Below are 27798 nucleotides of genomic sequence, written 5' to 3' on the forward strand. Positions count from 1 at the left end.
GATCAGGGCTGGATTATGGAGCAGGATCAGGCTGGCTGGATAAAGGGGGATAGAAGTGGGATTCCACAGTTGGATTGGGTGGGATGGGTGGAGCAAGATGATGATGGATTTCAGCGGAGCTCCTGCTCTCTGTGGGCTCCACAGCTGGATCGATCCCATGGGATGGGGACAGGGACATGGTGACTCTGTCCCCCACTCTCATCGCAGCAGGAATCGCCACCTGAGCAATCCATGGAGCTGGATCCAGCCCCTTCCCTCTTCCTGAGGAAGGCCGGGAGCTGGTGGCAGAGCTCATCCTGCATCTCTCACCCACCCTGGCACCCCGGGCCTCTTCCCAATGGATCAACTTCCTGCTTTTTCATGTCTGAAAGCCAAGAACCACAGTTATTCCCAATTCTTCAATTAAATCTCCTGTTTTGGCAATAAATTCTTATCCCCTCCTCTGGCATCTGGCAGTTCCTTTTTGGGAACCAGGAATGGCAATGGGGACATGAAGAATGGGAATAGGGATATGGAGACACTCGGGACAGGAATGGGGACACAGCAGTTTGGGGACACCAGGAATGGGATGGGAACACCAGGGATGGGAACAGGGACACAATGGGGACAGGGATGGGGAGACTGGGAGCAGGTTGGAGACACCAGGAACTGGGAGTGGGGCACCAGAATTGGGATAGGAACCCTAGAAATGGGAATGGGGACAGGGATTGGGACACCAGAAATGGGAACGGGGCCATTGTCAGCGGGTTGTGAACAGCAGGAATGGGAATGACAGGAATTGGAATGGGGACAGGAATGGAAACACCAGGAGACAATGGGACTGGGATGAAAACACCAGGAATGGGAATGGGAACAGGGATGGGGACCCCAGAGGTGGAGGTGTCCCAGGTTTTAGTTTGGGGTCTCCTGTAATCCCTCAAACCACCATGAGGGCGCACACGCCAATAATGGGACTGGGCTGGGCCAATCACGGACAGGGCAGGGGCGAGCGGAGCAGGGGACGGTCCCACGGGAACTGCTTGGGAATGGGCAGAGTAAAAGGTGATGCCGCTCCCGGCTCTGCCCCTCTCTGGCTGTGAACCTGCTATGGGAGCTCCCCCAGCTCCTGCAGCCCAGAGCAGCTGCCTGTTCCCACCTGGAACAGCTGCGTGTTCCCACGTGGAGCTGTTGCCCTTGCAGCTCTAAGAGCTCATTCTATCCCTCACTAGTACAGCTTATTAGTGCCTCTCTAGAAAATTCCCAAAGTGGACTTTATCCCTCTTTGGGAAGAGTTTCAACAGACAGGAGTTTGTATCAGTTCATTTTGGATCTATGTCCAGAATTAAGATAATCACAGTCATAAAATACCACAAACATCATTTATTGCAATACCAACTAGCAAAAGAGAATAAAAAGGTGTCACGGGCCGGCGGGGACCCCTCGGTGCCGCTCATCGTCCCCTCACACCCCCCGGGGCCGCCCTGCTGATCGCTCGGGGCAGCTCTTTGAGGTACCGGGTGGCACAAACTCCTTGTCGCAAATGTTTTATTCCGTATATTTTTTGGCTATATTTTATTCTCTTTACACCTCGTAGGACCTGCCGTGCAGGTCCTTCAGTGACACGGGGCGGCGGAGACTCCCCAGTGCGGTTCTTTACTTGTATTTTATTCAATGTTTTGTATTTCGTTCACACTTCCCGTCCCTCGGTGCCGCCCTTCTGTCCCCGCCCAGTGATGCGGCTTTTTCGGGGACACCGAACACCGTCCGACCTCCACGGTGCCATCCCCGCCGCTCCCTCGGGGCAGCTCTTTTTAGATACGGAGCGGAGACCGCTCGGCGCAGGTTTTTATTCGATTTATTTTATTGTGTCTGATCGATTGTATTTCACAGCTCGCCTGTCCCGCTGTGCAGCTCCTTCAGTGACACGGGACGGCCGGGACCCCTCCGTGCCGGTCCCCAGCCCCTCACACTCCCCGCTCTCTCGGGGCAGCTCTTTTAGATCCGGGGCGGCGGGGACCCCCCGAGCGCGGCTTTTGATTCTATTGATTTTATTCTCTGTGCTTAATTTCAGTCACTCCTCGCCCTCCCCTCGGTGCAGCCCTTTGACACCACCCGACAGCGGGTCCCTCGGGGCAGCTCTTTCGGTGACTCGGGAAGGCTCTTTGAGTGCATTTTATTCTACTCTCTCTATTTTATTCCATTCCATTTTATTCCATCACCCCACCCAGGGCGACTATTTCACCGCCGCTCCTCCTCACTCGTCTCGCCGTGCAGTTCTTTCAGTTATCGGGCGGCGGAGACTCCCCCGGTGCGGATCTTTTGTTTTACTATTTCTATCCTCTGCATTTTATTCTCTTCAGACCTCGCCCCCACCTCCGGTGACTCCCGACAGGGCCCGTCCCGCGGGGCGGCTCGTCAGTGCCGGCCGGGCCCCCTCAGTGCCGATCTCTGTTCCATTTCCTTCATTATGTGCTTTGTATTCGCACTTCGCTCGTCCCGCGGGGCGGCTCATTCAGTGCCACGGCCTGGCGGGGCCCCCTCGGAGCGGCTCCCCCAGGGCCCTTCCCCTTCTCGTTCCCGCCGGGATTCCCCGCCCGGCTCCCCCTCCCCGCCCGCCCCTCCCCGTCACGACCCGGCGGTGCCGCTGCCGGAGCCGGAGCGGCTGCGACGCGACTTCCCCGCGCTCCAGGGCCCGACTGAGGGGGTCTCGCCTCAGTTCTCTTTGGTTTGTTCTTCCAAAGCTGGGGAAAAACGATTTATGGTCCTTTCTTACGCAAATCTGTTCCCTCCTCCGCTCGGCCAAAGGGATTTGGGGCTGTTTTCCCTTTTGGGGGCAAATAAAACCAATGCCCTGAGTGCTGGCAAGAGCAGCAGCCCTGCAGCCTGTGGAGCCCGTGCTGGCCTGTGCCTGTCAGACGAACAAAGACAGTAATGAATCAGTGGTTAATTAACCTAATAAAGTGCTCCTAATTAGAGGGCAGGCAAAAGGATTCCCCAGGGCTTGAACTGAATACGTGCCAGTTCCACAACACTGTGTTTGTATATTTTTTTTAAATACATCTGATATTTATTGTTTGATTTCAACATTTTATGAATCAATTATATTTTACTGATTCTTCTCTCTTAGAGGTCAGGATCAACACCTTGATCTTTTATTTTCACCATTCCGGGAAGTGAGAAACACTTTTCTCCTTTCAGTACCTCGTGCTGAAACTCCTTGTCCTTTCCCCTGGTTTTTCTTCCTCTGGATACAAACCCCCCACGCCCCATCCCAGGGGTGCAGGGACTGGGGGGTCGTGTCTGCTGGGCCCCCCAGATTGGTGGGGGTGCTGATGGGGGTGGGCTGATGCCACCCCTCGGGTCCCCAAGGGCTGCCCAGGGTGGGGAAACTGAGGCCCAGACTGAGGGAGGAGGGGCTTGGGGGGCTGTTCTCCAGGCTCTGATTGGCTGCTGTCCCACCCCCCATGCTGGGACCCCCAAAGGAAAGAGATTTTTTTGGGAATGCTCAGCTCCTCCTGCCCCTGTTCAGGGAGGCTGCAGGGACATGGGGGGTCTCCCCAGGGAGCTTTGCCCCAGGACACCCTGCCTTGGGCTCTGGGGGTGGGGGGTGATGGATGCCTTGAGTCCCCCCCGTTTTCCATGACCCTTCCTTGAACACAGGATCTCACCACAGCCGCCCCCACTGTCCCCTCGGGGCCCTGATGGCCACCCTGGCGCTGTCCCTCGTGCTGGGTGGGGAGTTGCCCCCAGGGGCTATTTGGGGGGACGCTGCCCCTTCCCACCCTATCCCTGATGTCCCTGACGGGGCTCGGCATCCCCCTCTGCAGTGTCCTGGTGGGTGGCACAGAGGGGACAGCTCGCTTGTCCCAGCCTGAACGGCATCTCCGGGAGCTGTGCAGGATCCTGTGCCCCCCCGCCAGGTCACCCACCCCCCCGGGGTCCCCTCAAGGCAGGGACAGGATGTGACAGCCCAGGGAGAGCTCAGGGTCACATGGAGCCTGGAGAAAATGGGGCTGGGACAGACGCTCAGGGGGGATGTGGGAGCCAAAGGGGGTGGATGTGGGAGCTGAGTAAGGGGATGTGGGAACCAGCGCTGCCATCCCTGTCCAACAATCACCTGCACAAATGAACGAGGCCCTTTCCTGGCTCTGCTCTCTGGTGGCCTCAAGCACCTGATGAACAGGGAGTAAAATCCCCTGACACCCTCCCACGTCCCTTCCCGGGGATTTCTTCCCCCCCACCCCCTTGGGGTGTGTCCCACAGCTGCTTCCAGGGCTGCTGCAGCAGCACCTTTGGGGGATCAGGGTTAGGGGTCCCTGAGAGCCCTGGATGCAGCCCCAGGTGAGCAAAGCCCCCCTGAGCACAGCCAGGGGTGTCCTCGCCCTGCTGCAGGGACAGACCCCTGGCCCCAGCACCACCTGTGTGTTGCAGCCTTGATTCAGGTGGGTTTGGAGGACCACATTACAGGTTTCGTTTTCACCTTAAAAGGACATGTTTCCAGCCTCAACCAATTGGAGTCAGACCACCGCACCTGGGGCGGGGTCACTTGAAGTCATATATACCTGTGTTTTTGAATAAACTTGGGATTTGCTTGAACATCATATTAGTGTGTGCAGTCTCCTCTAGGCCAGGTTTGCAACACCTCTGCCCTCCCCAGCTCTGCCCCTCCTGCCCCTCCCTCTGCACTGGGCAGAAGGCACAGGAAACATCTGCATCCCCCTCCTGCTTCCCAGCCCAGGAACAGCTTTGGAGCTGCAGCTGCTGCTCAGCACCCACAGCTGGGGCTGTGCTGGGGCTGCTTTTCTTTGCCCTCTTGTGCTGAGAGAGAGAAGGGCTGGGAAATGGTTCTGGGTGGGGAAGGCTGGTGGGTTCCATCCCCCTGACCCACTGGGGGCCGGTGGGGGAAGGGCTGGAGGGGCCCTTGGGAGGGGTTTGGGAGCTGCTGTCCCCCCACCCAGAGGAATCTCCTGGAGCTTTGATCCAAAACAGGCCTGGGGGTGGGTGGGAGTCAATGAATCTGGAAGAGAGGAAAGGAGGGGAAAATCTGTGAGGGAGAGACATTTCTGTGCCTCCAGTACCTTTTCCACCTCTTTCCCCCCCACACTTGGTTTTCCCTCCAAAATGCCCCAAGCTGCAGCCTGGAGCAGGAGGGATTTGGGGATGGGGGACAGGAACAAAATGCTGCATCAGTGAAACCTTATTAAAAATTCCAGCATTTGGACAGGGAAAAAAACATCCTTTTGGGTCTTCCCTTTGCAAACACAGGCAGGGGGTCCTCACCTGGAAAATCTTTACCTGTGGGGGAAGTACCAGGTGCAGGGGCTGGGAATAATTTTATTTATTGTGGTGATTGTAAGAACACCTGCTGGGCATTGATGTGGGGGGGTTTATAGAGATTTAACAACTACAGAAACCCTTTGCAGTTGCCACTGACTCGACAGCAGCAGCCACAGGTATTTCTACCCTGTGTCAGTTGATCCTTGTTCTGTTTTATTGTAATTTTATTTTTCCTTACAAATATTACAAGGATAACTCCTGTGGGACCAGTTTTCCTTTGCTGAGGAGAGCTGTGAGTGCCTGGGGGGATTATCAGCTTTCTGTGCTTTATTTTAGGAGCACAGGAGCATCCTGGCAAAGCCCTGGGCTGGAGCAGGAGCTGTGCAGGCCCCGGGAGCTCGGGGTGTTGTCCGAGCTGAGGCGGTGGCAGGAGGAGCTGAGGGTGCCCCTGTCCCCTCTGTGCCCCCCCAGGGGTGGCAGCGCCTTCCCCAGCCCTTCCTCCCTGCGGGCTGGCCTTGCCCAGCTGCCAGGCTGTGGCTCCAGGCCTGGCTGGCCCCGGGAGGGGCTGGCACTGCCTCCTGCTCCGGAGCAGCGCTGGGACCCCGGGGCACGTTCATCCCCCCGGGCTCTGCCTTGCCCAGGGTGCCCTGGGCAGGAGCACAGCCAGGCTGGTGCTGAGGATATCCCCGGGGCAGGAGCAGCTGGGAGGGTCCCAGCCCCGTGCTCAGCACCCTTCACCCCCCACCCTGGCCTGGTTTAACCCCGGGGGCAGCTGATCCCTCCCAGCTGCTCACACACTCTGCTCCACCCTGGGCTGGGGGACACAATCCAAGGGGGAAATGCCAATCCCCACAGGCTCAGCTGGGACAGTTTAGTAAGGAAACCAAACCCAACCACATGATGGAAAAAGCCACAGGGGCTCCATCCCCAGCTCATTTTCCACCTCCCAAACTCACATTTTCCTCAGATTTGAGACACTTGGACCATTTCATGAAACAACCACCAATTCCCAACCTTGTTCTCTCCTTTTCCTTCATGTTTTTGGGTGTTAAGCCCAGTTTTGGGCCGGCCCTGGAACCTTCCAGCAGTTCCTGTTCATAGAGGTACAATGATTTATTTTCTCATGTATCCAAAACCTGGGGGGAAAAAACGGGAAAAAAAAATCAGAAAATTTCTGCAGTTTGTTTCAGCATCAAGAAAGAGGATAAAAGAGGATAATCCCAAACCCACAGAGGAGCAGGGCAAGGACTCCAACCCCTCTCCCTGAGCAGCAGCACCAACAACTGGCTGGGCCCCCCATTCCCAGCTCCCTGCCCCGCTGAGGGGGGAGGAGGAGAACTGGGAAGGAGGGAGGGGTGGGGGGAAGGGCTGTGTCGGGTTTAGTTCTCCTTCATCTGCTCTCATTCCGGCAGTACCAATTTAATTCCCACGCCCACTGGGAGTCTGATTTGCCCGCGCTGGTGCTCGGGGAGGGATCTCTCCCGCTCCCCACGCCAAGTGCCGACCCCTCCGTTGGATTTTCCCTGCCCTGCCCGCTGGCAGAGGGAGGGAGAGCGGCTTTCGTGGGTGCCGCCCCCAGGCAGGGCCCCCGCGCCCCCCGAGCTGTCCCGCATCTCCCTCCTCAGCCGGCCCGGATCCATCTGCTGGCAGAGCCCGGGCAGCATCTCGGCGGCTCCGCAGGGCACTCGGGTGTGGGGGGGAGCGGCACAGACGGCGCAGCGGGGCATGACGGGAGTTGTAGTACAGTGGAGTCTCAACATGGCGCGGGGCTCCGGGCTCCGCCCCGACCGCTGCAGTTCTGAACGCCGATTGGCTGCGAGCGGTGACGGGCGGGGGCGGCGGCCAATGGGAGCGGCGCAGGCGGAGGGCGGGACGTGGGAGCGCCACGTGGAGCGGAGAGGGGAGAGCGGCGAGTTTGGGGGGACTCGGGGCGGGTTTTGGGGGTCCCTCCTGACCCCCCCCACAGACTGCGGGACCCCCCGGGCCGTGTGGGCCGTGACGGTGAAGGTGGAGAAGCCGGGTAAGCCCCTCCCCCCACCCGGGACTGCCGTCAGGGCCCTCCCAACACCCCCCAGAAATACCCCTGAGATCCCGAAACACCCACGTGGGACCCCCAAAACTCCCCCAGGATGCCCCAAATCCCCTCCTGGGCCCTTCAGAGTCCCCCGAAACACCCCAGAACCCCCTAAAACACCGCAGAGAACCTTCCAGATACTCAAAAACACCGCAGAGCCCCCCCCAAACTTTCGTCCAGACCCTGCAAACCGCCCCGGGCCCATCCAACCTCCCCACAGACCTCCCCAAGTTCCATCAACCTCAGGCTAAAACTTGGTGGTTTGAATTCCTTTGTCCTTAATCTGCATATTTTGGAGGGGGTTTTGCCTAATCTTGATGGTTTGGGGTTTTAGGGCATCTGTGCCAGGCGCCTCCATCTGGGGGGATGGGAGGATCCCAGGATTTTCCAGCATCCAGGGATGCTCCCCAAGCAAAGCCTTTCGCAGCCCAGACAAGGGAGAGCCCCCAGAACCTCAAAGTAGAGACACCAGAGAGGGGAAACTCTTGGCAGACCTTTTCGGGGCTTAAACTTCCTGTTTTGGGGTGACTGTTGTGGGTGCAGGGGGGACACAGTGCTGGGGAAGGGGGTTTGAAGGGGTCAGAGGGCCAAGGAAAGGGGGTCCAAGGGGACCCTGTGCCAAGGAAAGGGGGGTCCGGGAAAGAGGTTCGTGGGTTAAGGAGACCCAGAGTAGCCAGAAAAAGGGGTTCAAGGGGCCCCCCAGTGTTTCAAAAAGGGGGGGTCTGTGGTCTGGAAAATGCAGGATTGGGGGTCCCAGGGGTCTCAGAGCGAAGGAAAAGCGGGAAGTGGGGGCGTGAAGAGGTGGAATGGCCAGGAAAGGGGGTGCAGGGGGAGTGTTGGTGCAGGATGAGGGGGTGCAGGGGCATCTCAGTGCCTGGGAATGGGGGAACAGCAGGGTCCCAAAGTCCAGGAAGGGCAGGACTGGGGGTGGGGAGAAGTTTTTGGGAAGTCCAGGGGGTCCCTGTGCCCAGAAAAGGGGAGTGCAAGGGGTGCCAGGGTAAAGGAAAAGGGAGTGTGGAGTCTGGGAGAGGCGGGATGGGTGGGAAAGACGGGGCAGGGAGGGGGGGTCCTAGAGTTAAAGAAACGGGGTCTGATGTGGGGTGACCTGGGATGGCTGGGAATGGCGGCCAGAGGGTCCCTGGGATCAAAGAAAAGAGGGATCCAGGAGCTCAGAGAGGCAGGATGGGCAGGAAAGGGGGTGCAGGAGATCCTGGAGTCAGGAAAAGGGGTGTGTGGGGGCTGGAAAACCAGGAATGGCTGGGCAGGGGGATTCCAGTGCCCATGAAAAGGATGTTGTTGAAGTTTTAGTCTTAATGGAATTCTCTCTCCCTGCGAACACGGAATTTGGGAGCTTAGAAGTAGCCAACTTCTTTGAATTCCAACTTGACTGGTGAGAAGGTGAGGGGGGACAGAGAGGTGTCTGTGAGGGGCCCTTGGATTCTGCTACAGATCCCTTGTCCTGAGCCAGCTTTTCCATCTGCAGAGGAGTGTCTGAGTGCCAGCACCGCCAGCCCCTGTCCCCAGCCTGTCGTCCCTGACCAGAGGACGAGGAGAGGACTCTGCACTGCCAGAGGGTTCCACCCCATCCTCTTCTGTGGCCTCCATCTCCCACCTGGGTTATTCGGAGGAGTCAGCACCTCACCTTTCCTCTTTGTTTTCCTGGAGGATCCTGAGTGACTTCTCGGCCAGGCGAGGCACAGCAGCACCCCCTGCTGTCTGCAAATATAATTGCACCAAAGGAAGTAGAGACAAAATATTCAATTTTGTTTAAAGGGTTTGTTCTTCTCCTTGGGGATACCGTGTAGTTGTTTGTTCTGTCCTAGTTTTGGTTATATATATATTTGTATTTGTACTTAAGAATAGTTATCTTTTTTCTATAATTTTTTCTGACTGAAACTCCTAAATTTCAAAGCTGGGGTGACTTTGTGGGAGGCCCTTCTTTTCTGGTCCTTGTACATGTCTTGGTTTTCTTCTAAACCGAGAGATTAATTGGCTCCCAACGTGCAGCTTGAGCAAAGAAGGGTAACTGTTCTTGTGCCACCATGTGTGCACTGAGTTTAGGGTCCATCAGGACCATCCTGTACAATTTATTGGCTTTTTGTTGGTACAAATTCACGCCAAAGGGCGTGGCAGGTTTAATTCTCATTAACAAGTCAATGAATGGAACCCAAATAGCTGCAATTATTATTGAGTTCTTACTTTGGATTTATGGTGCTATGAATTCAGTGCCTGTGGGTCTCATTTGGATGGTGTTCTCAAGGCTGATTTCCTGCCCTAACCTAAAGTGTTACCTCTGGGGGTTTAGTGACAGTGGTATTGACCCTTGGGAAGGAACACAGGGGAGTGTTTTCTCCCAACCCTTCACCCATTCCCCTCTCAGGTTTGCTACAATGGCTTTTGAGAAGCTCAAAGTCTCTCTGGATGCCAGAGATACCTTGCTCTTTGTGGTGAGTCTGCAAGCTTGTGTCATTATGGCCTATCTCATGTTTGGAGGTAGGGCCAGGGCTTTTTGGGAGTGCACTCAGAGGCCCAGCCCAGCACAGGGGGAAAAAGAAGAGAGTAAAAGCCCTGATGTCACAGTGAAGGGGGAACAGCAAGAGAGTAAAACCCCTGATGTCACAGTGAAGGGGGAAAAGGAGGAGAATAAAACCCCTGATGCCACAGTGACACAGGATGGGGCTAAATCAGAAGAACAGTCCAAACCAATGGTAAGTGTCCTTATCCAGAAAAGGAAATATAAGACCAAACCAGCCCATCCAGCGGATGATGAGGGGGGTGCTGCACCTTCACAGCAAGCAGACCCAGAGCCTGAGATCATCACTGAGTCATTGTCATTTGATAATCTCCGTAGTTTGCGGAAAGACATTGCTCGACACCCGGGCGAGCCCATCCCAACTTGGTTGATCCGAGTTTGGGACCTCATGGGTGAAACCTTACAGCTGGATGGTGCTGAAGCCAGGTTTTTGGGGGCTCTGGCCCAGGATGTGGCTATTGAACAGGTGTTTGTGAGGGAATGAAAGCCCCTTTCACTCTGGGCACGACTTCTAACAAGTGTAAGAGAGACGCTGGTTTATGGAGAAATCCTGCAGGAACATCACATGAAGAAGACTTGGAAGACCATGGAAGAAGGAATCTTACGTCTGAGGGAGATGGCCGTGATGGATGTGCTTTTTGGAAGGGGTGGGCAAACCAATAATGACCCTGACAAGGTCAGATGCACACCATACATGTGGTGGATCCTTTCATGCATGGGGCCAGCTGAATACACCGATTTCCTGGCATCCATCTACAGGGAAGAGAACCAAGAAACAGTGGGCGCTGTAGCAAATAAACTCTGGATATATGAAGGCATGACCCACAGCCCAATGCAGGCCCGTATTTCTGCTGTAGAGACATTGGTTGCAGAGGTAAAGAATGAGCAGAGGAAACTTAGAGAGGAGATGAGAGAGATTAGAGAGGAGATCAAGGAAAGCCTCCAAGTGGCACCAGTGCCATTCAGAGCCTCGAAGGTCAGAGCCAGACGCCCCCCAGCTAGAGAAAGGGAACAGGCCTCATTAACTGAGATGTCGTATTTCCTGGCCAAACATGAGATAAATTTCCTGTAGTGCACCTGAGAGGTTTGTTAGGGGAAACAGTTTGGTTTAACTCTGCCTCAAGCAAAGGCAAACCCATTTGTGGGACTGTGTTTGCTCAAGGATGAGGTTGCACATGGTGGGTGATGCAGGAAGGTGGAGAAACATATTGTATACCTGAAGGGGACCTTATCTCTGTAAACTCCCCACAGTACTGTACCTGTATGTCTGTATCTGCAAATGTGTATGTACTTGAAATGTGTAAGTTTGATATGGGGTGTTGGTATGGAAGAGAATTCAGGGTGGATAATGGTGCAGTTTTGGCTGTTAAAGAAATTCTCTCTTCCTACCAGCACAGAATTTCAGGAGTTAAAGCCCAACCCCCATACCACTAGATTTAAAAAGAAGTAGCCAACTGCTTTGAATTCCAGCTTGATTGCTGAGGGGGTAACTGTGGAGGGAGAGGGGTTTGTTTTGGGGGGGAGTGGAACGACATCACTCTTCTTGGCCAGCTGCGGTGAGTGCAAGCCACTGTTTGCTGGACTCGAGAAGTTGTTTGGAGGGAGCCGAGTTGTCCTGGTTTTGGCCACCCACGACCCCAGCTCAGCTCTGGTGCTCTGTGCTGCTCATTGGAGGGAGAGAGAGGGGAGAGCCGTGGCCACTGCCCTGGATTCTTGCTACAGATCCCTTTCCTGAGCCAACTTTCAGTCTGCGGAGGAGTGAGCACCAGCACTGCCAGCCCCTGTCCCCAGCCTCTCATCCCTGGGCAGAGGACAAGGAGAGGACTCTGCACTGCCTGCCAGAGGGTTCCACCCCATCCTCTTCTGTGGCCTCCATCTCCCATGGGAGTTATTTGGAGGAGTCGGCGCTTCACGGACCACCTTTTGTCTTTGTCTTACCAGAGAAACTGCGAGTCACTTCTCTGCCAGCCAAGGCTCGGCATCAGCCCCTGCTCCCATAAATACAGTTGCAACAAGGGAGCAGAAACAAAAGATTCATTTAAAGGGATTTGTTCTTCTTTTTTCCTTTCAGGCTGCAGTGTAGTTGTTTGTTTTGTCCTAGTTTTGGTTATATATATTTGTAGTTAAGAACTATTATTCTTTGTTCCTATACACTTTTTTTTTTCCGATAAAAACTCCTAAATTTCAGAGCTGTGGTGATTTTTAGGGGAAGCCCTTCTTTTCTGGTCCTTAGAAATATCTTAGTTGTCTTCTAAACTAAGACAACCCTGCAGAGCATCACATCTGGTTTTGGTCTTGTGTGGGGGGCTGGCCCTGGGTGGACACCAGGGACCCACCACAGCTGCTCCCTCCCTCCTCTCTGCAACTTGGCAGAGGAGACAAAACACAACAAGGGATTCAGGAGTTAAAGGCTGGAGAGAGAGCACTTTAGGTGGAATTTTCAGTGGATTTAAGGGAATTTTCTGTGAAGTGAAGAGGATTTTAGTGGAATCTTGAGGATTTGGGGTGAAATTCTGAGGATTCTAGGAAGGATTAAGGGTCTTTTGACTGGAATGATGAGATTTGGGGGCAATTAGGCATATGTTATGTGGAATTAAGTGAATTTGGGTGGATCTAAAGGGATTTGGGGTAAAATCAGCAAGATTTTGACAGGAATATAAGGATTTGAAGTGGAATTAGGACAACTTTGAGTAGAACTGTAGTGATATGAGGTGAAAATCTGGAGAGTTGAAGTGGAATTAGGGAAGTTTTGGTCGAAAGAAAAGAACTTGAGTGGAATTAAAGGGGAGTTCCTGTGGAATGCTGGGGATTTGAGGTGAAATTGGGGGGATCTGGGATGAAATTCTGAGGGTTCTGGAAGGTATAAAGGGACTTTTGAGTGGAATTCAGGAATTTGGAGTGGAATTAGGGGCTCAGTGCCACCAGAAGAAATGATGGGACGGAGCAGGTGTGTAAAGTCAACAGATTGGCTCTTCCCAATGAATTTCCAATGTTGGTCTGTGTCCTGATTAATGTTCCTCCTCCTGCATTCACCCAAGTGCCCACAGGGAACCAGGAGGATGTCAAGACCACCAGCCAGGTGTTTTCCCAGCGTGGATCACTGGGATGTGGGTCATCAGGTGTGTTCCCAACGTGGGTTCTCCAGTGGGTGATGGAGTTGGAGCAGCAGATGAAGCTCTTCCCAATAGTCGGGGCACTGGTAGCGCTTCCCTTATTGGTGGGTGTGTTGATGTCTCGTCAAGGTGCAGCTTCAGTTGAAGCTCTTCCCACACTCCCCACAAGTGTGATGCCTCTCCCCAGTGTGGATGAATCAATGCCTGACAAGGATGGATTTCTGGTTGAATCTATTCCCGCAGTCGGTGCAGCAGAAGGGCCTCTCCCCCGTGTGCGTCTGCTGATGCATGAGGAGATGGGAGCTGGTCTGAAACCTTCTCCCACACTCGGAACACTCATAAGGACGTTGCCTAGTGTGGATCTGCTGGTAGTGGATCAGGGTGAAGCTCTGGCAGAAGCCCTTCCCACATTCCCCACACATAGAGGCCCATTCTCCAGTGTGGATCATCTGATGTTGAATTGTAAAAAAATGGATTGGGAATTGGTCACAAGTCAGTGTTTGAGTTGCTGAATATTTTGGATAGTTTACAGTTTGCACAGTTCTCTCAATTTCACACAGTTTCATGTTTTAATAAAGAATTAATAAAGGGTAATAGAAAGGAGGGAGTGTGGAAGGGTTTGAGGGGAGGCCGGGTTTATCCCTTTAGCCAGGCATGAGGGCGGGAAGGCTGTGAGGTAACAGCTCCAATCAGGGGCTGTTGCCAGGGTCCAGGCAGCTGGGGATAGGGGTTGGCAGGGCAACGGGGCCACCAGTTACAATTAATGTCACAGTAAAAATTGGCCATGTATAGATCTCCAATCCAAAGACTGGACCAGCCCAGGGGCAGGAACAGGGCGGGGAAACTACAGTATAAAAGCAACAGTTTCTCTTTGGTTCAGGGGCTCCTGGAGCAGCTCTAGTGAGCTAGCCAAGCTGCTGCAGGTGTTTCCCAGAGTTCCCCAGTGCACATTGTTAAATAAGTTTTTCCTATTTCACTTCTATTTGGATTCTGCCTCTAAATTTTTGGATCGAGGGATTTTTCCCGCAGGTGGGGACTCATCTGGGATCCAAAGTCCACTGCCCCGACTGGGAATTCAGAGGACCCGCATGGTGTGCCCCGCCAAATTTGGCGGTCCGGGGACCCAAATTCCTTCTTGGAGCAGAAGCGAACTGAGAACCTGAGACTATTGGCATGAAATAGGAAATTATTTTAAACTAAAGTCTGGATCCAGTGAAGATAAAAGACCAGGAAGACGGATGATGATGGATTGGGTAGGAAGGGGATAAATTCCCAGGGTCTCTGGGAAAGGGAAGGTGGGAGGGTTAAAGTGAGGGGAGTGCATGCAGTGTGGATGAGAGGAGACCTGGTCCCTCAGTGAGTGCAGAGCCCCTCTAGGTGCAGTTCTGCACCCCAGTGATGGCCACCGAAGAGGTGAAGTGAGTGGACAGTGGTGCCTGTGTGAGCTCCTTCAGGAAGGGAGGGGAACGGGGAGATGACCCAATCCCTGGGTTTGAGATCCAAGAGATGGTCCAGAGAAGGGGGGAAGCCTGAAAAAGGGCAAGTGGTCCCTGACGGGTTCTCAGGGTGGACTGTCCAAACTCCATCCTCGGGATTCTAATAAAGATTGATGGGTCTCCACGGGCTGTCCTGAGGCGGGTTGGTGGTACCTGGGACAAGCCATGTGTGTGTCTGTTTCTTTTGGTGGAGAACAGTTGGGTGGAGGTGTCTGAGGTCTAGAAGGGACAGCTTCCATTGATCGCTGCGGGAGGTCAGTTGAGTACCCCAGGGGTGGGACTCCGGGGACTGGCGGGTGGAGTCCTGGTCGTTGAGGGTGTTGCCCAAAATCCAGGGAAGGCAACCAGGAGGGGGTGGTGCCAGTAGTAGGCGAAGGATGGAGACGTAGCGAAGCAGGGGTGGGCTGAGGGAGGCCCGTTGTGGGTAGGCACAACCCACCAGGAGATCACCAGCGAGGGGTGGGGGGGTACCCACCCACAGGCACACAGGCTGAGGCCAGGTCCTTGAGTGGTGGTGTGAGGGTGAATGTGAAGTGTGAGTGTGTGTGTCAGCTATTGGGGGAATAATAGGAAGGTGTGGAAGTAAAATGGGGTTTAGGAGAAGGCAAGGGGAAAGGGGAATGAGAAAGGGATTAACAGAAATACCATACGATAGTCTGTTAGGATGGATGTCAGATGGGTGGGAAAAGCTGCAATGGGCCAAGAACTTGAGGAAATGCAAAATGATAGAGTATTGTACTGCGGTAGGGGTGAGAGAGCCAATTCGGAGTGACGGTGTGATGTGGCCAGAATATGGATCGAGTGAGTTTTGGTTGCGTAAAGCCTTGAATCTGTATGTGAAAAGGAAGTGTGATATTGGGGATCAGGAAATTTTATACGCTGAGTGTTGAGTGAAATCAGTGCGGGTGTTTGTGGTGTGATTGGGAAAGGGTGGAGATGCAAATGACAGAAGTGATAAGAGAGGAAAGGGAAAGAATAAGAGAAAGAATGATAATTGGACCCATTGAACTATCTCCTGGGAGAAGGGGCTCCCAATCCTCCACCTTATAACCTGAGATTTGAGGAGGATTCAGGGGAAGAGGAGTGGGGAGGGATCCCTGAGTCACCTAAGATTAAACCATCTAGGAACCCTAGCCCATCTTGTTCACCCTGCTATTAAGCAGATCCTAATCCAACCCCTTGTCCAGTAACTCAGTCCACCTTGACAGCCAGTCACTCGTAGTGCTGCTTGAAAAGAATGCAAAGGGGACGATGTGGCGGTAGAAATAGGGGAATTGTATCCATTATGAGAAGTGCCCATGCAAGGGGTCCCAGGGGGAATCGGATTTGTAGGTGCTCCTCTCACGAGTTCTGAAGTAAGGGAGTTTAAGTCCACCATGAAAAAGTTGTTGGAGGATCCCCTTGTGCTGGCCGAGGAGCTTGATCAGTTCCTCGGCCCAAACAAATACACATGGGATGAGTTACAGTCCATTACAGGTATCTTGTTTTGTTCTGAAGAAACAGAAATGATACAAGTGGCAGCAATTAGGGTTTGGAACCAAGGCCATCCCTATGATTGTGCAAGAGGAGAAGAAAAGGTTCCCATTAGGCCGCCAATGTGGAACCAAAACACGATGAAGGGCAGACAGAATATGATGAATTATAGGATATACTTGATTAAAGGTATGAGAGAGGCGGCTTCCAGGGTTAAGAACATGCCATGGGCTTCTGAAGAGCAGCAAGAGAAGAATGAGACCCGGATGGAGTGGGTAGAGAGGTTGAAAGGGGCCATCCAGAAATACTCTGGTGTGTCCATTAACACTCCAGAGGGGCAACAACTTCTAAAAATGTGTTTTGTTACTCATGCCTGGCCCAACATAAGAAGAAAATTAGAATAGTTAGATAATTGGAATGAGAGGGAGCTCAGTGAATTGCTAAAAAAGGCAGGGTTAGAGGGAACGTGGAGAACAGTGATTAACACGCTAAAAGCTATGAAAGCTGAATCGAAAGTGGCAGCTGCAGCTGTTACTGTACTTGCCCCGGAAAGGGAGAAGCGGGTTGAGCCTTTGACACCCCCGCTCCTGGCGGCGGAGCACGGAAAGAGCTGGAGGGCATTTCTAGGAATAGAGGGAAATGGCTTTGCTGTGAAAGGTATGACAGGGAAGATGCACCAATCTGTGAGCGAGTTCTTGTCCGATTGTGGCGCAGCAGCTTCTGATGAGGAAGTGAGCGGACCCACGGCTCCAAGTGAAGTTCCGAACAATATGGAAGTGACTACTGGGGCCACGGCTGAAGTGGGCAGTCCTAGCTGCCATCCCAAGGTTCCGTCTGCTGCTCCACCTCCACCAGAAGAGCCTGAAACCCCTGTGGGGAGGTCTGGAGGCAAACAAGAACGGACACTGACTCCGTTGGAACAGCAGATGAAGAAGTTGTTAGAACAGATGTCTGAATCGAATAGACAAACCATGAAAGCCCTTGAAGAAAAAGCAAAGGTACCACAATCACTGCTTGGAACGCTACCATCTACTTTTCAAATGTATCGAGCCCCCTCTCCGACCTCAGGGGATGAGGAAGTAGGAGCACTTTGTCTGCCCCCCCGGAAGTCCAGAGAAACAACACCAATGAGTAACAGACAGCCCTGATTGGGCCGATGGACTGGCTTTGTCCGAGATGCTATGCTGGAAGAAGAATGGTCAGCTGCTGAATTTGTAGTGTGCCCCGTTATAGTAGATAATAATGCACCAAAATATGAGCAGCATGACTGGAAAGTGCTGCAACAAGCAAAAAAGACTCTAAAGGAAGGAGGAATAAAACCAGAGAATGAGCGTGCAGTGTTAGATTGGCTCTTCACAGCAGATACTAATAGCCCTCATGACTAAAAATCTTGCACGCTATTTACTCACACCCTCTCAGCAAATAATTTGGCATAAGGAATGGAAACAACTTGCACAACTAGAAGCTGCTCGCCCTTGTCCGGCCGGAGACCCTTTAGCAGGAGTTACTACAGAGATGTTTATCAGTGATGGAGCATACCGAAGTGTGCAAGTGCTGTTCCACTATAGCTCCCAGCAAATATCACCCATACAGGAGGTACAAGTAACATACAAGGACTCAAAACAGGTCAGTGGGTAGGTCCTAAGCCTCTGTTATTCACTGGATGAGGTTATAGTTCTGTCTCCACAGATACTGGACCTGTGTGGGTGCCCAGCAAATGGACTCGACCTGCTTTAGCTGCTGCATCTCTGGATAAGCCTGCCCACACATCAAGCGCCAACGAGTGATACAGCAGCTGGCTGAGGAAGTGGCCGAATCCACCAGCATACCAGGCCTCTTCAGCGTAGACCCACGTGTCGTGACTTTAAAGACCCTTGGAGATGCGGGACCGGGTGGAGTGTGGGAATTAAACAGAGAAATATATAAATGGTGTAATCGCGTATGTCCCGCCTGTAAAGAGCGTTTGCTGCTACAGATACAGTGTGGTAAATGTAAAGCAATAATATCGTGTCACACATCAGCAGTTGCCACCCAGGGCAGCCTTTGTGAAAGGTGCTGTGGAGACAGCCTGTCTGAATTTTATGGTGTAGCTGGAACTCTTTACAATATCCCAGTTAAAGAAGTTAATCTCGCAACTTTTGGGGATTCCCAAGACTTTGAGCAAGCTCAACAAATATTTGCATTGAAGCTGGCTTTGTTGCAGGTACAATGGGCAAAGAAATCATCAATTGTTTCTGTTGTATGTGCTTGTTGTGGATCTTAGTTAGCCCCGGTACAGCCACAACCCTCCAAAAAATAGAGCCTAATAGCAACATTTTGGTTACTATTGCTAACGAAACTGGAGAAGATTCCTTTTGTCTCTCTATGGCAACACCCAGAGACCTGTTTAGGACATGTTTAATAGGAGTCCCAACATTTGCCCGTGAATGGTTTAAGGGATATGTAAATAATGAAACATTGTGTACAATGAACGATACCCCGGCCAAAGCCACCAAACCAATATCTGCACAAAATTACACTGCTTGGTGGCAAGGCGCATTGATTATAGCACTAAACAAGACTATGGTAGAACCACAAGGGTTAGATCTCATTGCATCAGCACCCCCAAGATTTGGAGCTGTGCAGTTTAAAGGAAATGAAGAAATTGCCGCCCAATTAATTTCCAGTAGTGTTCGATCACCGAGATCCTCCATCTATAAAGAGATTAAAGAAGATGGCTATTGTCCTCCAAAATGTCTGTACTCCGACGTTTGGGGAAACAATACTATAGGACTGGCCTTATCAAGAGGATTGGTTTTGATCTGTGGGGATAGAGGATGGCCTGGTATCCCTGGTAATCCAGTAGGAGGCCCTTGCTATCCAGGTAAACTTACTCTGTTCAAACCTACCATATCGCAGATGTTGGATGATAACCTATGGAACTGCACCAGGACATTGCGTAGTAAACGATCAGTGTACCAGCTTGGGTCAAAGTGTGATAGCAAAGTGACCTTTTGGAGCACTCCCGTCAATATCATTGCATCCATAGTATCTGGAATAGGCACTGCGAAATCTTTAAGATTAATTCAACAATTGGCTTGTTGAACAGCAAAGGAACTAAACAGAACATCAAAAATCCTTTCAGAATTGACCACTCATGTGAATAGCATCAAACATGCAGTTTTGCAAAATAGGGCGGCCATAGACCTCCTGCTGTTAGCTCAAAGCCATGGATGCAAAGACTTTGAAGGATTGTGTTGTATGAATCTGTCTGATCATTCCCAATCTGTACACAAGAGCCTTGAGCAACTCCAGGAAGGTTTTTGACAATTGACAGTTTCAACTTCTCCCTTCAGTGATTGGCTCGAATAGTTGGGCATTACCGGGAGGCTACAAAATTTACTTAAGCAAAGTGTTATGTGTTCAGTTACCATTTTAATCTGCTTGCTTGTGCTTAGCTGTGCTTTAAGTTGTGTAAAACGATTATTGTTGAGGGCACAACCAGGCCTGGGTTGTGCAAAAAGAAAAAGGGGGATTTGTAGAGAAATACTTGAACAGCACAGGCCATGGCATGCTGCTAGAGGCCTGCATGCACAACCCAGCCTTTGGTGCAAGCTGTAAGGACACGGTGTCCTTGAGCTAGTTTCAAGAGGAGACAAATATGCAGTAAACAACTAAAGCAGACGGGCAGCAAGATGCAGGAGCTCGTGAAACAGGCAGGGACAGAGACGCAGAGGTGCATGACTTGGAAGGAAGCACCAATTGAAAGGTTAGGTTAGGCGTGTGTACTGGGGGCAGGAGCCAATCAGGTTGTGCTGTGAGGCACATGCACACTGGCTATTAACCAATGATGTGCCTGTACTATCCACATGTTTAAGAAATATGTGATAAAAGTGTTTAGGTAAATAAAGTGAGCATTGATCATATCTCTATAAGGACTCATCTTTGACTCCGTGCCAAACTCCCAGGGCTCCTTACTTTAAAGAGGTCATTGTGACATTCAGGAATCTCATGGAATCAAGAGGTTGCTGTTACACTACAGGGTATGATGGAGCCAAAGGGGCCAAGGGACACTACAGAACCTCGTGGGAACAAAGGAGCACAGGGACACTGTGAAGGTATGTGGAATCAAGGGGCCATTGGGACACAGGGCAAGCTCATTAAATGAAGGGGACTTTGTGGCACTGAGGGGCCTCATGGAGCCAAAGGAACCCTGTGACCTGTTTGTAGCTTCGTGGATTGGAGGGGCCATTGTCACACTGCAGAACCTCTTGGAATCAAGGGGCCATTCTGGCACTGAGGAACTGTGCTGGTTTGAAGGTGAACCAGCAGGGGAAATGAACTCACCACAAGAGAGATTATAAGTCAGAGCTAAAATTTAATAATAATATTACAATAACAACACTGACACACAAGGGAAATTGCTTTCAACTCACAATACCCCAGCAGTATAACCCAGTGTCCTGGGGCACAAACCCAAGGGGGTTTGTTTGCCCTTGTGCTGAGACCCCTGTGGTTCCCCCAAGTCCAGAGCAAAAGGAAAAGAAAAACCTGTTGGTGCAGGCGAGGGCTGTGGTCTGGGCGAGAGCGGTGATCTCCTGCTGTCGAGGTCCTGCTGCTCCTCTGGATCCAACGAGAAGTTCCCAAGGTCTTCTTACCCACCACTTATGTACCCTCAGGGAGCACTCAGTCCCTCCCCCTGGGCGGGGACTCACACAATGGGTGGTTAACTCTGGGAGCCAGGGGGTGTTGAGCTGTTGATGGCCCATTAGCAGCTCCGCCCCCCTCAGGCTGGGTGTGAAGTTGATAATGGCTCCCTGGGCAGCTGCTGCTAATGGCCCATTGTCCTTGGGGAATGAATAGAGGGGGTGGAATACACAGGTTTGATCACCACCACACAGGGTTAGCTGGTCCCTCCAGCTGAACTAGGACAGGAACCCTATGGACACAAAAGGCCACTGTGACAGTGGGGGCCCTCATGGAACCAAAGGAACCCTGGGACTCAGTGGAACCTCATGGAACCAAAAGGTCATTGTGATGCAGAATATCATGGAATCAAGGGGCCATTGTGACACTACAGGGCCTCATGGAACCAAAGGAATATGGGGACAGTGAGATATCTCAGGGAATCAAGGGGCCATTGTGACATGCAGAGCCTCATGGAAGAAAAAGGACACTGAGGCATTTCAGAACCTCAGGAACCAAGGGGCCACTGTGACCCCAGAAATCCATGGGATCAGCAGACCCACTGCCTCCCCGCTCCCACCACACGGACGAGAGTCGCGTCTCTGCCACCACTTGGGCCCTTCTGGAATCAGCATTTGCTTCAGCAGCAGAACTTGCCTTGGGTGAGATCGTTTTCAGATTTTGCTTTGCCCCCTTTTCCCCATGGTTTTACTTTTTGTTCTTTGTTGCCCCGGGGGGAAAAGGGGGATTGGAAGCACATGTTGATCCCTGCTCTATTTGTACACAAATGGGAGTTGGGGGAGGAGAGACAAAGTGATTTCTCTCTGTGTTGTTGATTTGCACTCTTGATAGTGTTGGTTTTGCTTCTGTATTTCTTGCCAGTAAACTGATTTTTTCACTTATACGTCCTTGTATTTTGTCTTCTTGTATTGATGGTGAGTAAAAGGGGAGTGAGTTCATTTTATTGGAGTTCCCATTCCAATATTGGTCTTTAAGCCAAGACAGATTGCTCAAGGGCTCCCTGAAATTGGTATCATACACAAAGGATTTGAAAATGCAGTTTGTCCCATTGGACAGAGAGGTAATAAAAATGTTCTGTATTGCTGGTCAAGGGCTGATCACTGATGGGTCTCACCAGGAAGTTGCTCCCAAGAAGACTTTGTACCATGGATTTGACTTGACACCCTTCGTACAGTCAAACTCCCACCCACCACATGTTCCATTTCTTCAGACCAGCTGTCACCAATCTGGACATAAGGAGACCACAGGAGACCATGTCTAAGGCCTTCCTAAAGTCTGGGCACACAACATCCCCTTCTTTTCCATTCCACATGGGTTCTGCAATCCTTCCCTTGTCCTTCCCATGCCTGAAGATGGCTACAGGAGAACTTGTCATGTTCCCTTCAGTGCTGAGTCTGACCAGTCTGGAACTCTCCCAATCCTCCCTCCTGCCCCGTTTGCAAACTGCTGTCATGTCTGCCTTTCCCAAGTCCCTGAGAATCTCTGGGATGGATCTGGCCTTTCCCAAGGGGTTGAGAGAGGTCTCACAATGACCCTGCCCAGCCTGCTCAATATCCCTGGCTCCAAAGGCCTTTTCCATATCCCACAGTTCCAGTTTAGTGCCCAGAAAAGAATACAAGCCTTGCCAGATCCTTGGAGCCATTCAGAAGGGAGGCAGCAGGGATTTCTTCCTACAGACCCACCACTCCAATGGTCTCTCTGAGCACTCCATGGCTGTCCTGAGCATTTTCCCTGGTGCCTCCCTGCCCTGAATGTTTCTGGCCACCAGGCTGTAGGTGAGGGGGGTGAGCAGGTGCATGAGGATGATGTAGAGCAAGGGCTGTGTGAAACTACCCCAGGAGGGCTGTGCTGGGCAAGGATGGGGATGCTGCAGAAAACAGTGGCCGTGGTGAGGTGAGAGGAGCAGGTGGTGAGACCTTGTGGCTGCCTGTGCTGGGCAGGAGCTGCCCCAGGATGGCAGCTCTGAAGCACACACAGGATGCTCCTGTAAATGGAAAAGGAAGACTGGAGCTAAAAATCAGGCTGGGAAAGCAGAGCAAGAGTGTCATGGTGTCAGTGCAGGAGAGTTCCAGCACCTCGACCAGGCCACAGAAGACGTGATGCAGAAAGTCAGGGCCACAAACAGTGTGAGGGACAAAAAGGATACCATGACTGTGGATGACAGAACTCCCTCGAGTCAGGGTGCAGCTCTGCTGGAGACAACCCTTCCAGTCCATGAGTCTTGCAGACAGCAGGGCTGGCAAACAGCCCAGTGCTGGTCATGGGATGTGGCCACCAGCAGGAAACACTCTTTATGTGCCAAAGGTACAGGAAATGGCAGGGACAGTGCTGGGAGAAGAGACTCTGCTGTCCACAGTCAGGGAACACTCGTGGTAGTGGAACTGTGGCAGGTTTGAAAGTTTTCCTCTTGCAGCCTCATGATGAGGCTGTTCCCAACAGAGTCATGGGGCAGGCCATGAGGGAGACAACAAGATTTTCTGAAGGTTGTGGAGAGTCCTCATTTCAAACAGTAAAAATTCCATGGATGATGTCTGAATTTCCTAGTCTCTTTTATCAATGGAAATATTTATTCTTCCCTTTACTTTCTTTATCTCCTTTAATCTTCATGTCCCCTCTGCCCTGCTTGGACACCTGTGACTGAGAGCATTTGTTTCTCTGTTGGGTGCTCACTGAAGCTGTTCAGGCAGCTCAGAGGGGTGACCCATGGAGGTGTGTGTGCCTCTGGCTGCATCCCACTGCCCAGCTGTGCTCTGTGCTCTGTGCTCTGGGAAAGGGCAGGAATGTTGCCTGCTGGAGGGCAAAGCTGCTCCTGCCTGCAGAGCCCTTTCTGTCTGCACAGGGGAAATGCTGCCCAGCCAGGCTGCTTTGCTGCTGGGCAGGGAAAGGGACAGGCCAGAAGGGAGGGCAGGGGGACAGAACAGACAGGGAAACATCCAGTGTATTTGAGGAGGCAAGTGGGAGAAATCTTATTGGGACAGAGTGAGTTATTCTTGAAGCCACACCGAGGAATGTCAGGGCTCTGGCAGGTGCCCACACCTGAGCTGGGCTCATGACCTGCTCACACACCCAGGGCTGTTCAGAGACACGAGTCCTTCCCTTGCACACACACAGACAGTTCCTGGCAGCAGGTGCAGTGTCTGCCTGGGCTCCTGCTGCCTCTGCCCGGGGTTGGAGGCACCTCAGCCCTGTGGGGTGTCACCTGCTCTGCCCCTCTCTGAGATGCCCCACAGCCCAAGGGAATGACACGGGGAACTCTGTGCTCAGAAGCACATCCCAGGGCTGCATCCAGGGGGTTTCCCAGGGCACATGAGTCTAAAATGGAAGTGACATCAGGAAACTGCCTGTCCCATTAGATTTATGGCACCCCAGGAACAGCTGATGCTGTTTGTGCTCACTCAAGTTCATGTCCCCACACAGACATGATATACATGCTGAAGTCCCCATACAGATATGGAGCAAACATGAACTTCTGACCTGATACCTTGATGCCTCTCTGTGGAGAGATAAATGTCCTCTTGCAGGTGGGGTGAGAGGCCAGTGCCAGGAATTGTGTTCTCAGGGGCTGGTCTGTGAGAATTGCTCTGGGTGACCTTCCCAGGCTGTCCATGGAACAAAGACACAGCCCAGACCCTGCTCTGCTGGTGCTTCGGACCCATCCCAGGAAATCTGGCTGTGCAAAGAAACTGCTTTGTGCCCCCACCCTGCACACTCACATTCTGCAACTGGGCACTGGGATTTACGTTACCAGGACACTTCCTTGAGCACATTCCTATTGGCAACTTTGGAGAAAGCTGAAAGCCTCCCTGCCCTGCCCTCAGGAGATGCCCTTCCCTGATGGAGCTGCTGTTGTGCAGCCCAGCTGTGTCCCAGCAGTGCCCACGGCCTGTCCCTGCCTGTGAGCCCAGGACAGACATGCAGCAGGATGTGACCAAGTTGCAAGAGCACTGAGGCCTTATAGCAACAGTAGGGTTGGAAGAAGAGTGTGGAAGTGGAAAAGGAGCAGATATAAAAAGACAAAGTGCTGGTGCTCCCTGGCAATGCTGCTGCTCTGTGATAGTCTTACTCTCTCCCTCTGCACACAGGCACTGCCACTGGCCTTCCTGTGGCCACAAAAGAAGGAACTTGAACAAACAAATTGCACCAATATCTTTTATTTGCTTTAAATATTAAAATGATCATTCTCTCATTTACACCAACTCCAAGTAAAACACAAAAGATTAAGGATTAAAGAAAAACTGAGGATCAAAAATAAAGTTTAGTTGCACAGAACTTAAGAAGAAAAAAGAAAAAATAAGCACCATAATCATCACCCAAAACCTGAGACAGAAGGTTGAACAGGTAATGAGTTTCTTTATGAGTGATTTGCACATGAAAACAGGCAGGTATTTACTGCAAAAATGCATCTCAAGTCATTATTTTCCTCACAGCATCCTTGAGTTCCTTATTTCTCAGGCTGTAGATGAAGGGGTTCAGTGCTGGAGGAACGACCGAGTACAGAACTGAGAATGCCAGATCCAGAGATGGGGAGGAGATGGAGGGAGGCTTCAGGTAGGCAAAAAATGTTGTGCTGATAAAGAGGGAGACCACGGCCAGGTGAGGGAGGCACGTGGAAAAGGCTTTGTGCCGTCCCTGCTCAGAGGGGATCCTCAGCACGGCCCTGAAGATCTGCACATAGGAGAAAATAATGAAAATGAAACAGCCAAACAGTAAACAGGCACTGACCACAACAAGCCCAAGTTCCCTGAGGTAGGAGTGTGAGCAGGAGAGCTTGAGGATCTGAGGGATTTCACAAAAGAACTGATTCAGGGCATTGCCCTTGCACAGGGGCAGGGAAAATGTATTGACTGTGTGCAGCAGAGCATTGAGAAAGCCACTGGCCCAGGTAGCTGCTGCCATGTGGGCACAAGCTCTGCTGCCCAGGAGGGTCCCGTAGTGCAGGGGTTTGCAGATGGCAACGTAGCGGTCGTAGCACATGATGGTGAGGAGGCAAAACTCTGTTGAAATGAAGAGCATAAAGGAGAAGACCTGTGCAGCACATGCCATGTAGGAGATGGTTGTGGTGTCCCAGAGGGAGTTGTGCATGGCTTTGGGGACAGTGGTGCAGATGCAGCCCAGGTCTGTGAGGGACAGGTTGAGCAGGAAGAAGTGCATGGGGGTGTGCAGGTGGTGGTCACAGGCTACGGCGCTGATGATGAGGCCGTTGCCCAGGAGGGCAGCCAGGGAGATGCCCAGGAAGAGCCACAAGTGCAGGAGCTGCAGCTGCCGCGTGTCTGCCAATGGCAGGAGGAGGAACTGGCTGATGGAGCTGCTGTTGGGCATTTCGTTCCTCAGAATATTTTGATCTGTTGAGGAGGAAAAGACAGGAATTATTTAGGCCAGATTTCTACAAGCAAAACACTGCATATGTCACAGCCACTCCACTCTCAGGCTCTCTCCCCACAGTCACACTTCCCTGCAGCTCCTTCCCCTGAGCTCTGGGGTTTGCTGCATAAGGGGCCCACTGGAACCAGTAACTCTGTGATGGGCTCTTGAGGAGTCCTTCTTGTTTATCGGTGAGAGGGAACCCAGAACACAGGGTGATCTCTAAATGTAATCACAGAATATTCTGAGCTGGAAAGGACCCTCAAGGATCATGGAATCCAACCCTTAGGCCTGCAGAGAATCATTCCCAAGAATTACAGCATGTCCCTGAGAGCTTTCTACAAGTGCATCCTGAGCTCTGTCCGCCTTGGTGCTGTGACCACTGCCCTGGGGAGCCTCTTCAAGTGCCCAATCACTCTCTGGGAGGAGAACCTTTTTCTAATATCCAACCTTAACTTTCCTTGAAATGTTCGGTCATTCCCTCGGGTTTTGTCACTGGCCAGTGACAGAGAAGAGATCAGTACCTCTCCTTCCTTCTTCTCCTCACTTGTGATACTTCAAAGAGCTTCTCAGCATGGCTGTTTGCACTTTGCCAGCTGAAGAACTGAGCTGAGGGAATTATTTCTATTTGTTCACCCAGTTGCACCTGCCATAGTTAGTAATGGTTGTGGATGCTTGAAATGGCTGACAATCTATTTGCTCTGTAGGTCAAGTCTTGTGCATCCTGAGAGGCAAAGGGACAGTCCCTTAGTGGAGACAGAAGAGCTGTTCTGTCCATCAGTGCTGTTCTCACCTGCCCTGTGCTGGCAGCTTGGAGCTGGATGAGCATCACACACAACTGTTCCCCCAAAACAAAACTGCACACTGCTGAGAGCAGAGGAACCCAGAAATCTGGGTCCAAAGAGCAGAAAGACAAACTCCTCACCTTTTTCATCTCTCTCCTCCCAGGCTGAGACACAGAGCAATCACTGCAGATGCCCAGAGCATTTCCATGGATTTAGCACTGAGGTGATTTCTCCATGGAGTTCCTAGACAGCACAGAGATACTGTGGGAGAGCTGTGCCCCTTTGGAGGGCATCCTGCAACCCTGCAGGAGACCCCGGGAAACAGATGGATATCCTGAAGTTGCCTGGAGGGGTCCTGGGCACTTTGCTCCCACAGAAACATCACTACAGCAGGACCCAAAGGGTTTGTGTCCGGACAGAAGCTGAAACTGCAACCCTGAATCCCCCTCATTGGCTCAGAAGAGCCAGTGGTGAGAACAAGGACAGCACAGGCAACAGGGGATGGCAGTGAAATGCCACAATGCTCCTGCCAAGGGAGGAGGGACACACAGAGATAGATGGAAATCAGAGGCTTATCCTTACCTGGGCTGTGGCTGCTGCAGGACAATGCCCACCTGAGCCCCCACGGGCCTGAGGGCAGAGGCTCTGCTTAGGCTGGGAAAGGAGCCCAGGGAGGAGTTGGCCAGGGGAAGGTGTCTGTGCCACAGGGCCAGCAGGGAGGTGCCCACATGCCCCTCCCCAGCATTTGTGGCAGCAGCTCCCTCTCCCTCCCTGCCTGTCTGTGCTGGGAGGAGCTGTTCCTGCCAGCAGCCACCTCCCTGTGCCCAGCTCAGCTCCCTCCAGTGCTCACACAGCCCATGCCCACCCCACTGCCCAGGGGCAGCTCTGCATGTGCAGGGGCTGGAGAGCAGATCCCAGACAAAGTGAGGTGGCTGGGGAGGGGAAGGTGTTCTGAGTGGATGTGGTTCCTGAGAAGTGCCCTTGGACATGGCAGGAGGTGGAGCTGAAGCTGAGAGAAGCC

At 52.3% G+C, this 27798-nt stretch overlaps 2 protein-coding genes across 17 annotated transcripts in view; both read left to right on the forward strand.

Moving 5' to 3' along the window:
- The window catches only part of LOC139673817 (zinc finger protein 850-like), a 584874-nt gene that overhangs the window by 152688 nt on the left and 404388 nt on the right, over nt 1–27798 (forward strand). The gene's annotated exons all lie outside the window — the stretch shown is intronic.
- The window catches only part of LOC139673838 (class I histocompatibility antigen, F10 alpha chain-like), a 137234-nt gene that overhangs the window by 4523 nt on the left and 104913 nt on the right, over nt 1–27798 (forward strand). For 4 of the 16 annotated variants that reach the window (XM_071559681.1, XM_071559686.1, XM_071559690.1 and 1 more), the window contains one exon: nt 208–448. The exons of 6 other annotated variants lie outside the window; for them this stretch is intronic. The gene's annotated coding sequence lies outside the window, so the exon portion shown is untranslated. Of the gene's footprint in view, nt 1–144; nt 449–27798 lie in introns of those variants that run through there. 6 more of the 16 variants (XM_071559680.1, XM_071559687.1, XM_071559691.1 and 3 more) reach the window with 2 other exon arrangements.

Source organism: Pithys albifrons, chromosome 7, assembly GCF_047495875.1.
Source record: "Pithys albifrons albifrons isolate INPA30051 chromosome 7, PitAlb_v1, whole genome shotgun sequence".
Lineage (NCBI taxonomy): Eukaryota > Metazoa > Chordata > Aves > Passeriformes > Thamnophilidae > Pithys > Pithys albifrons.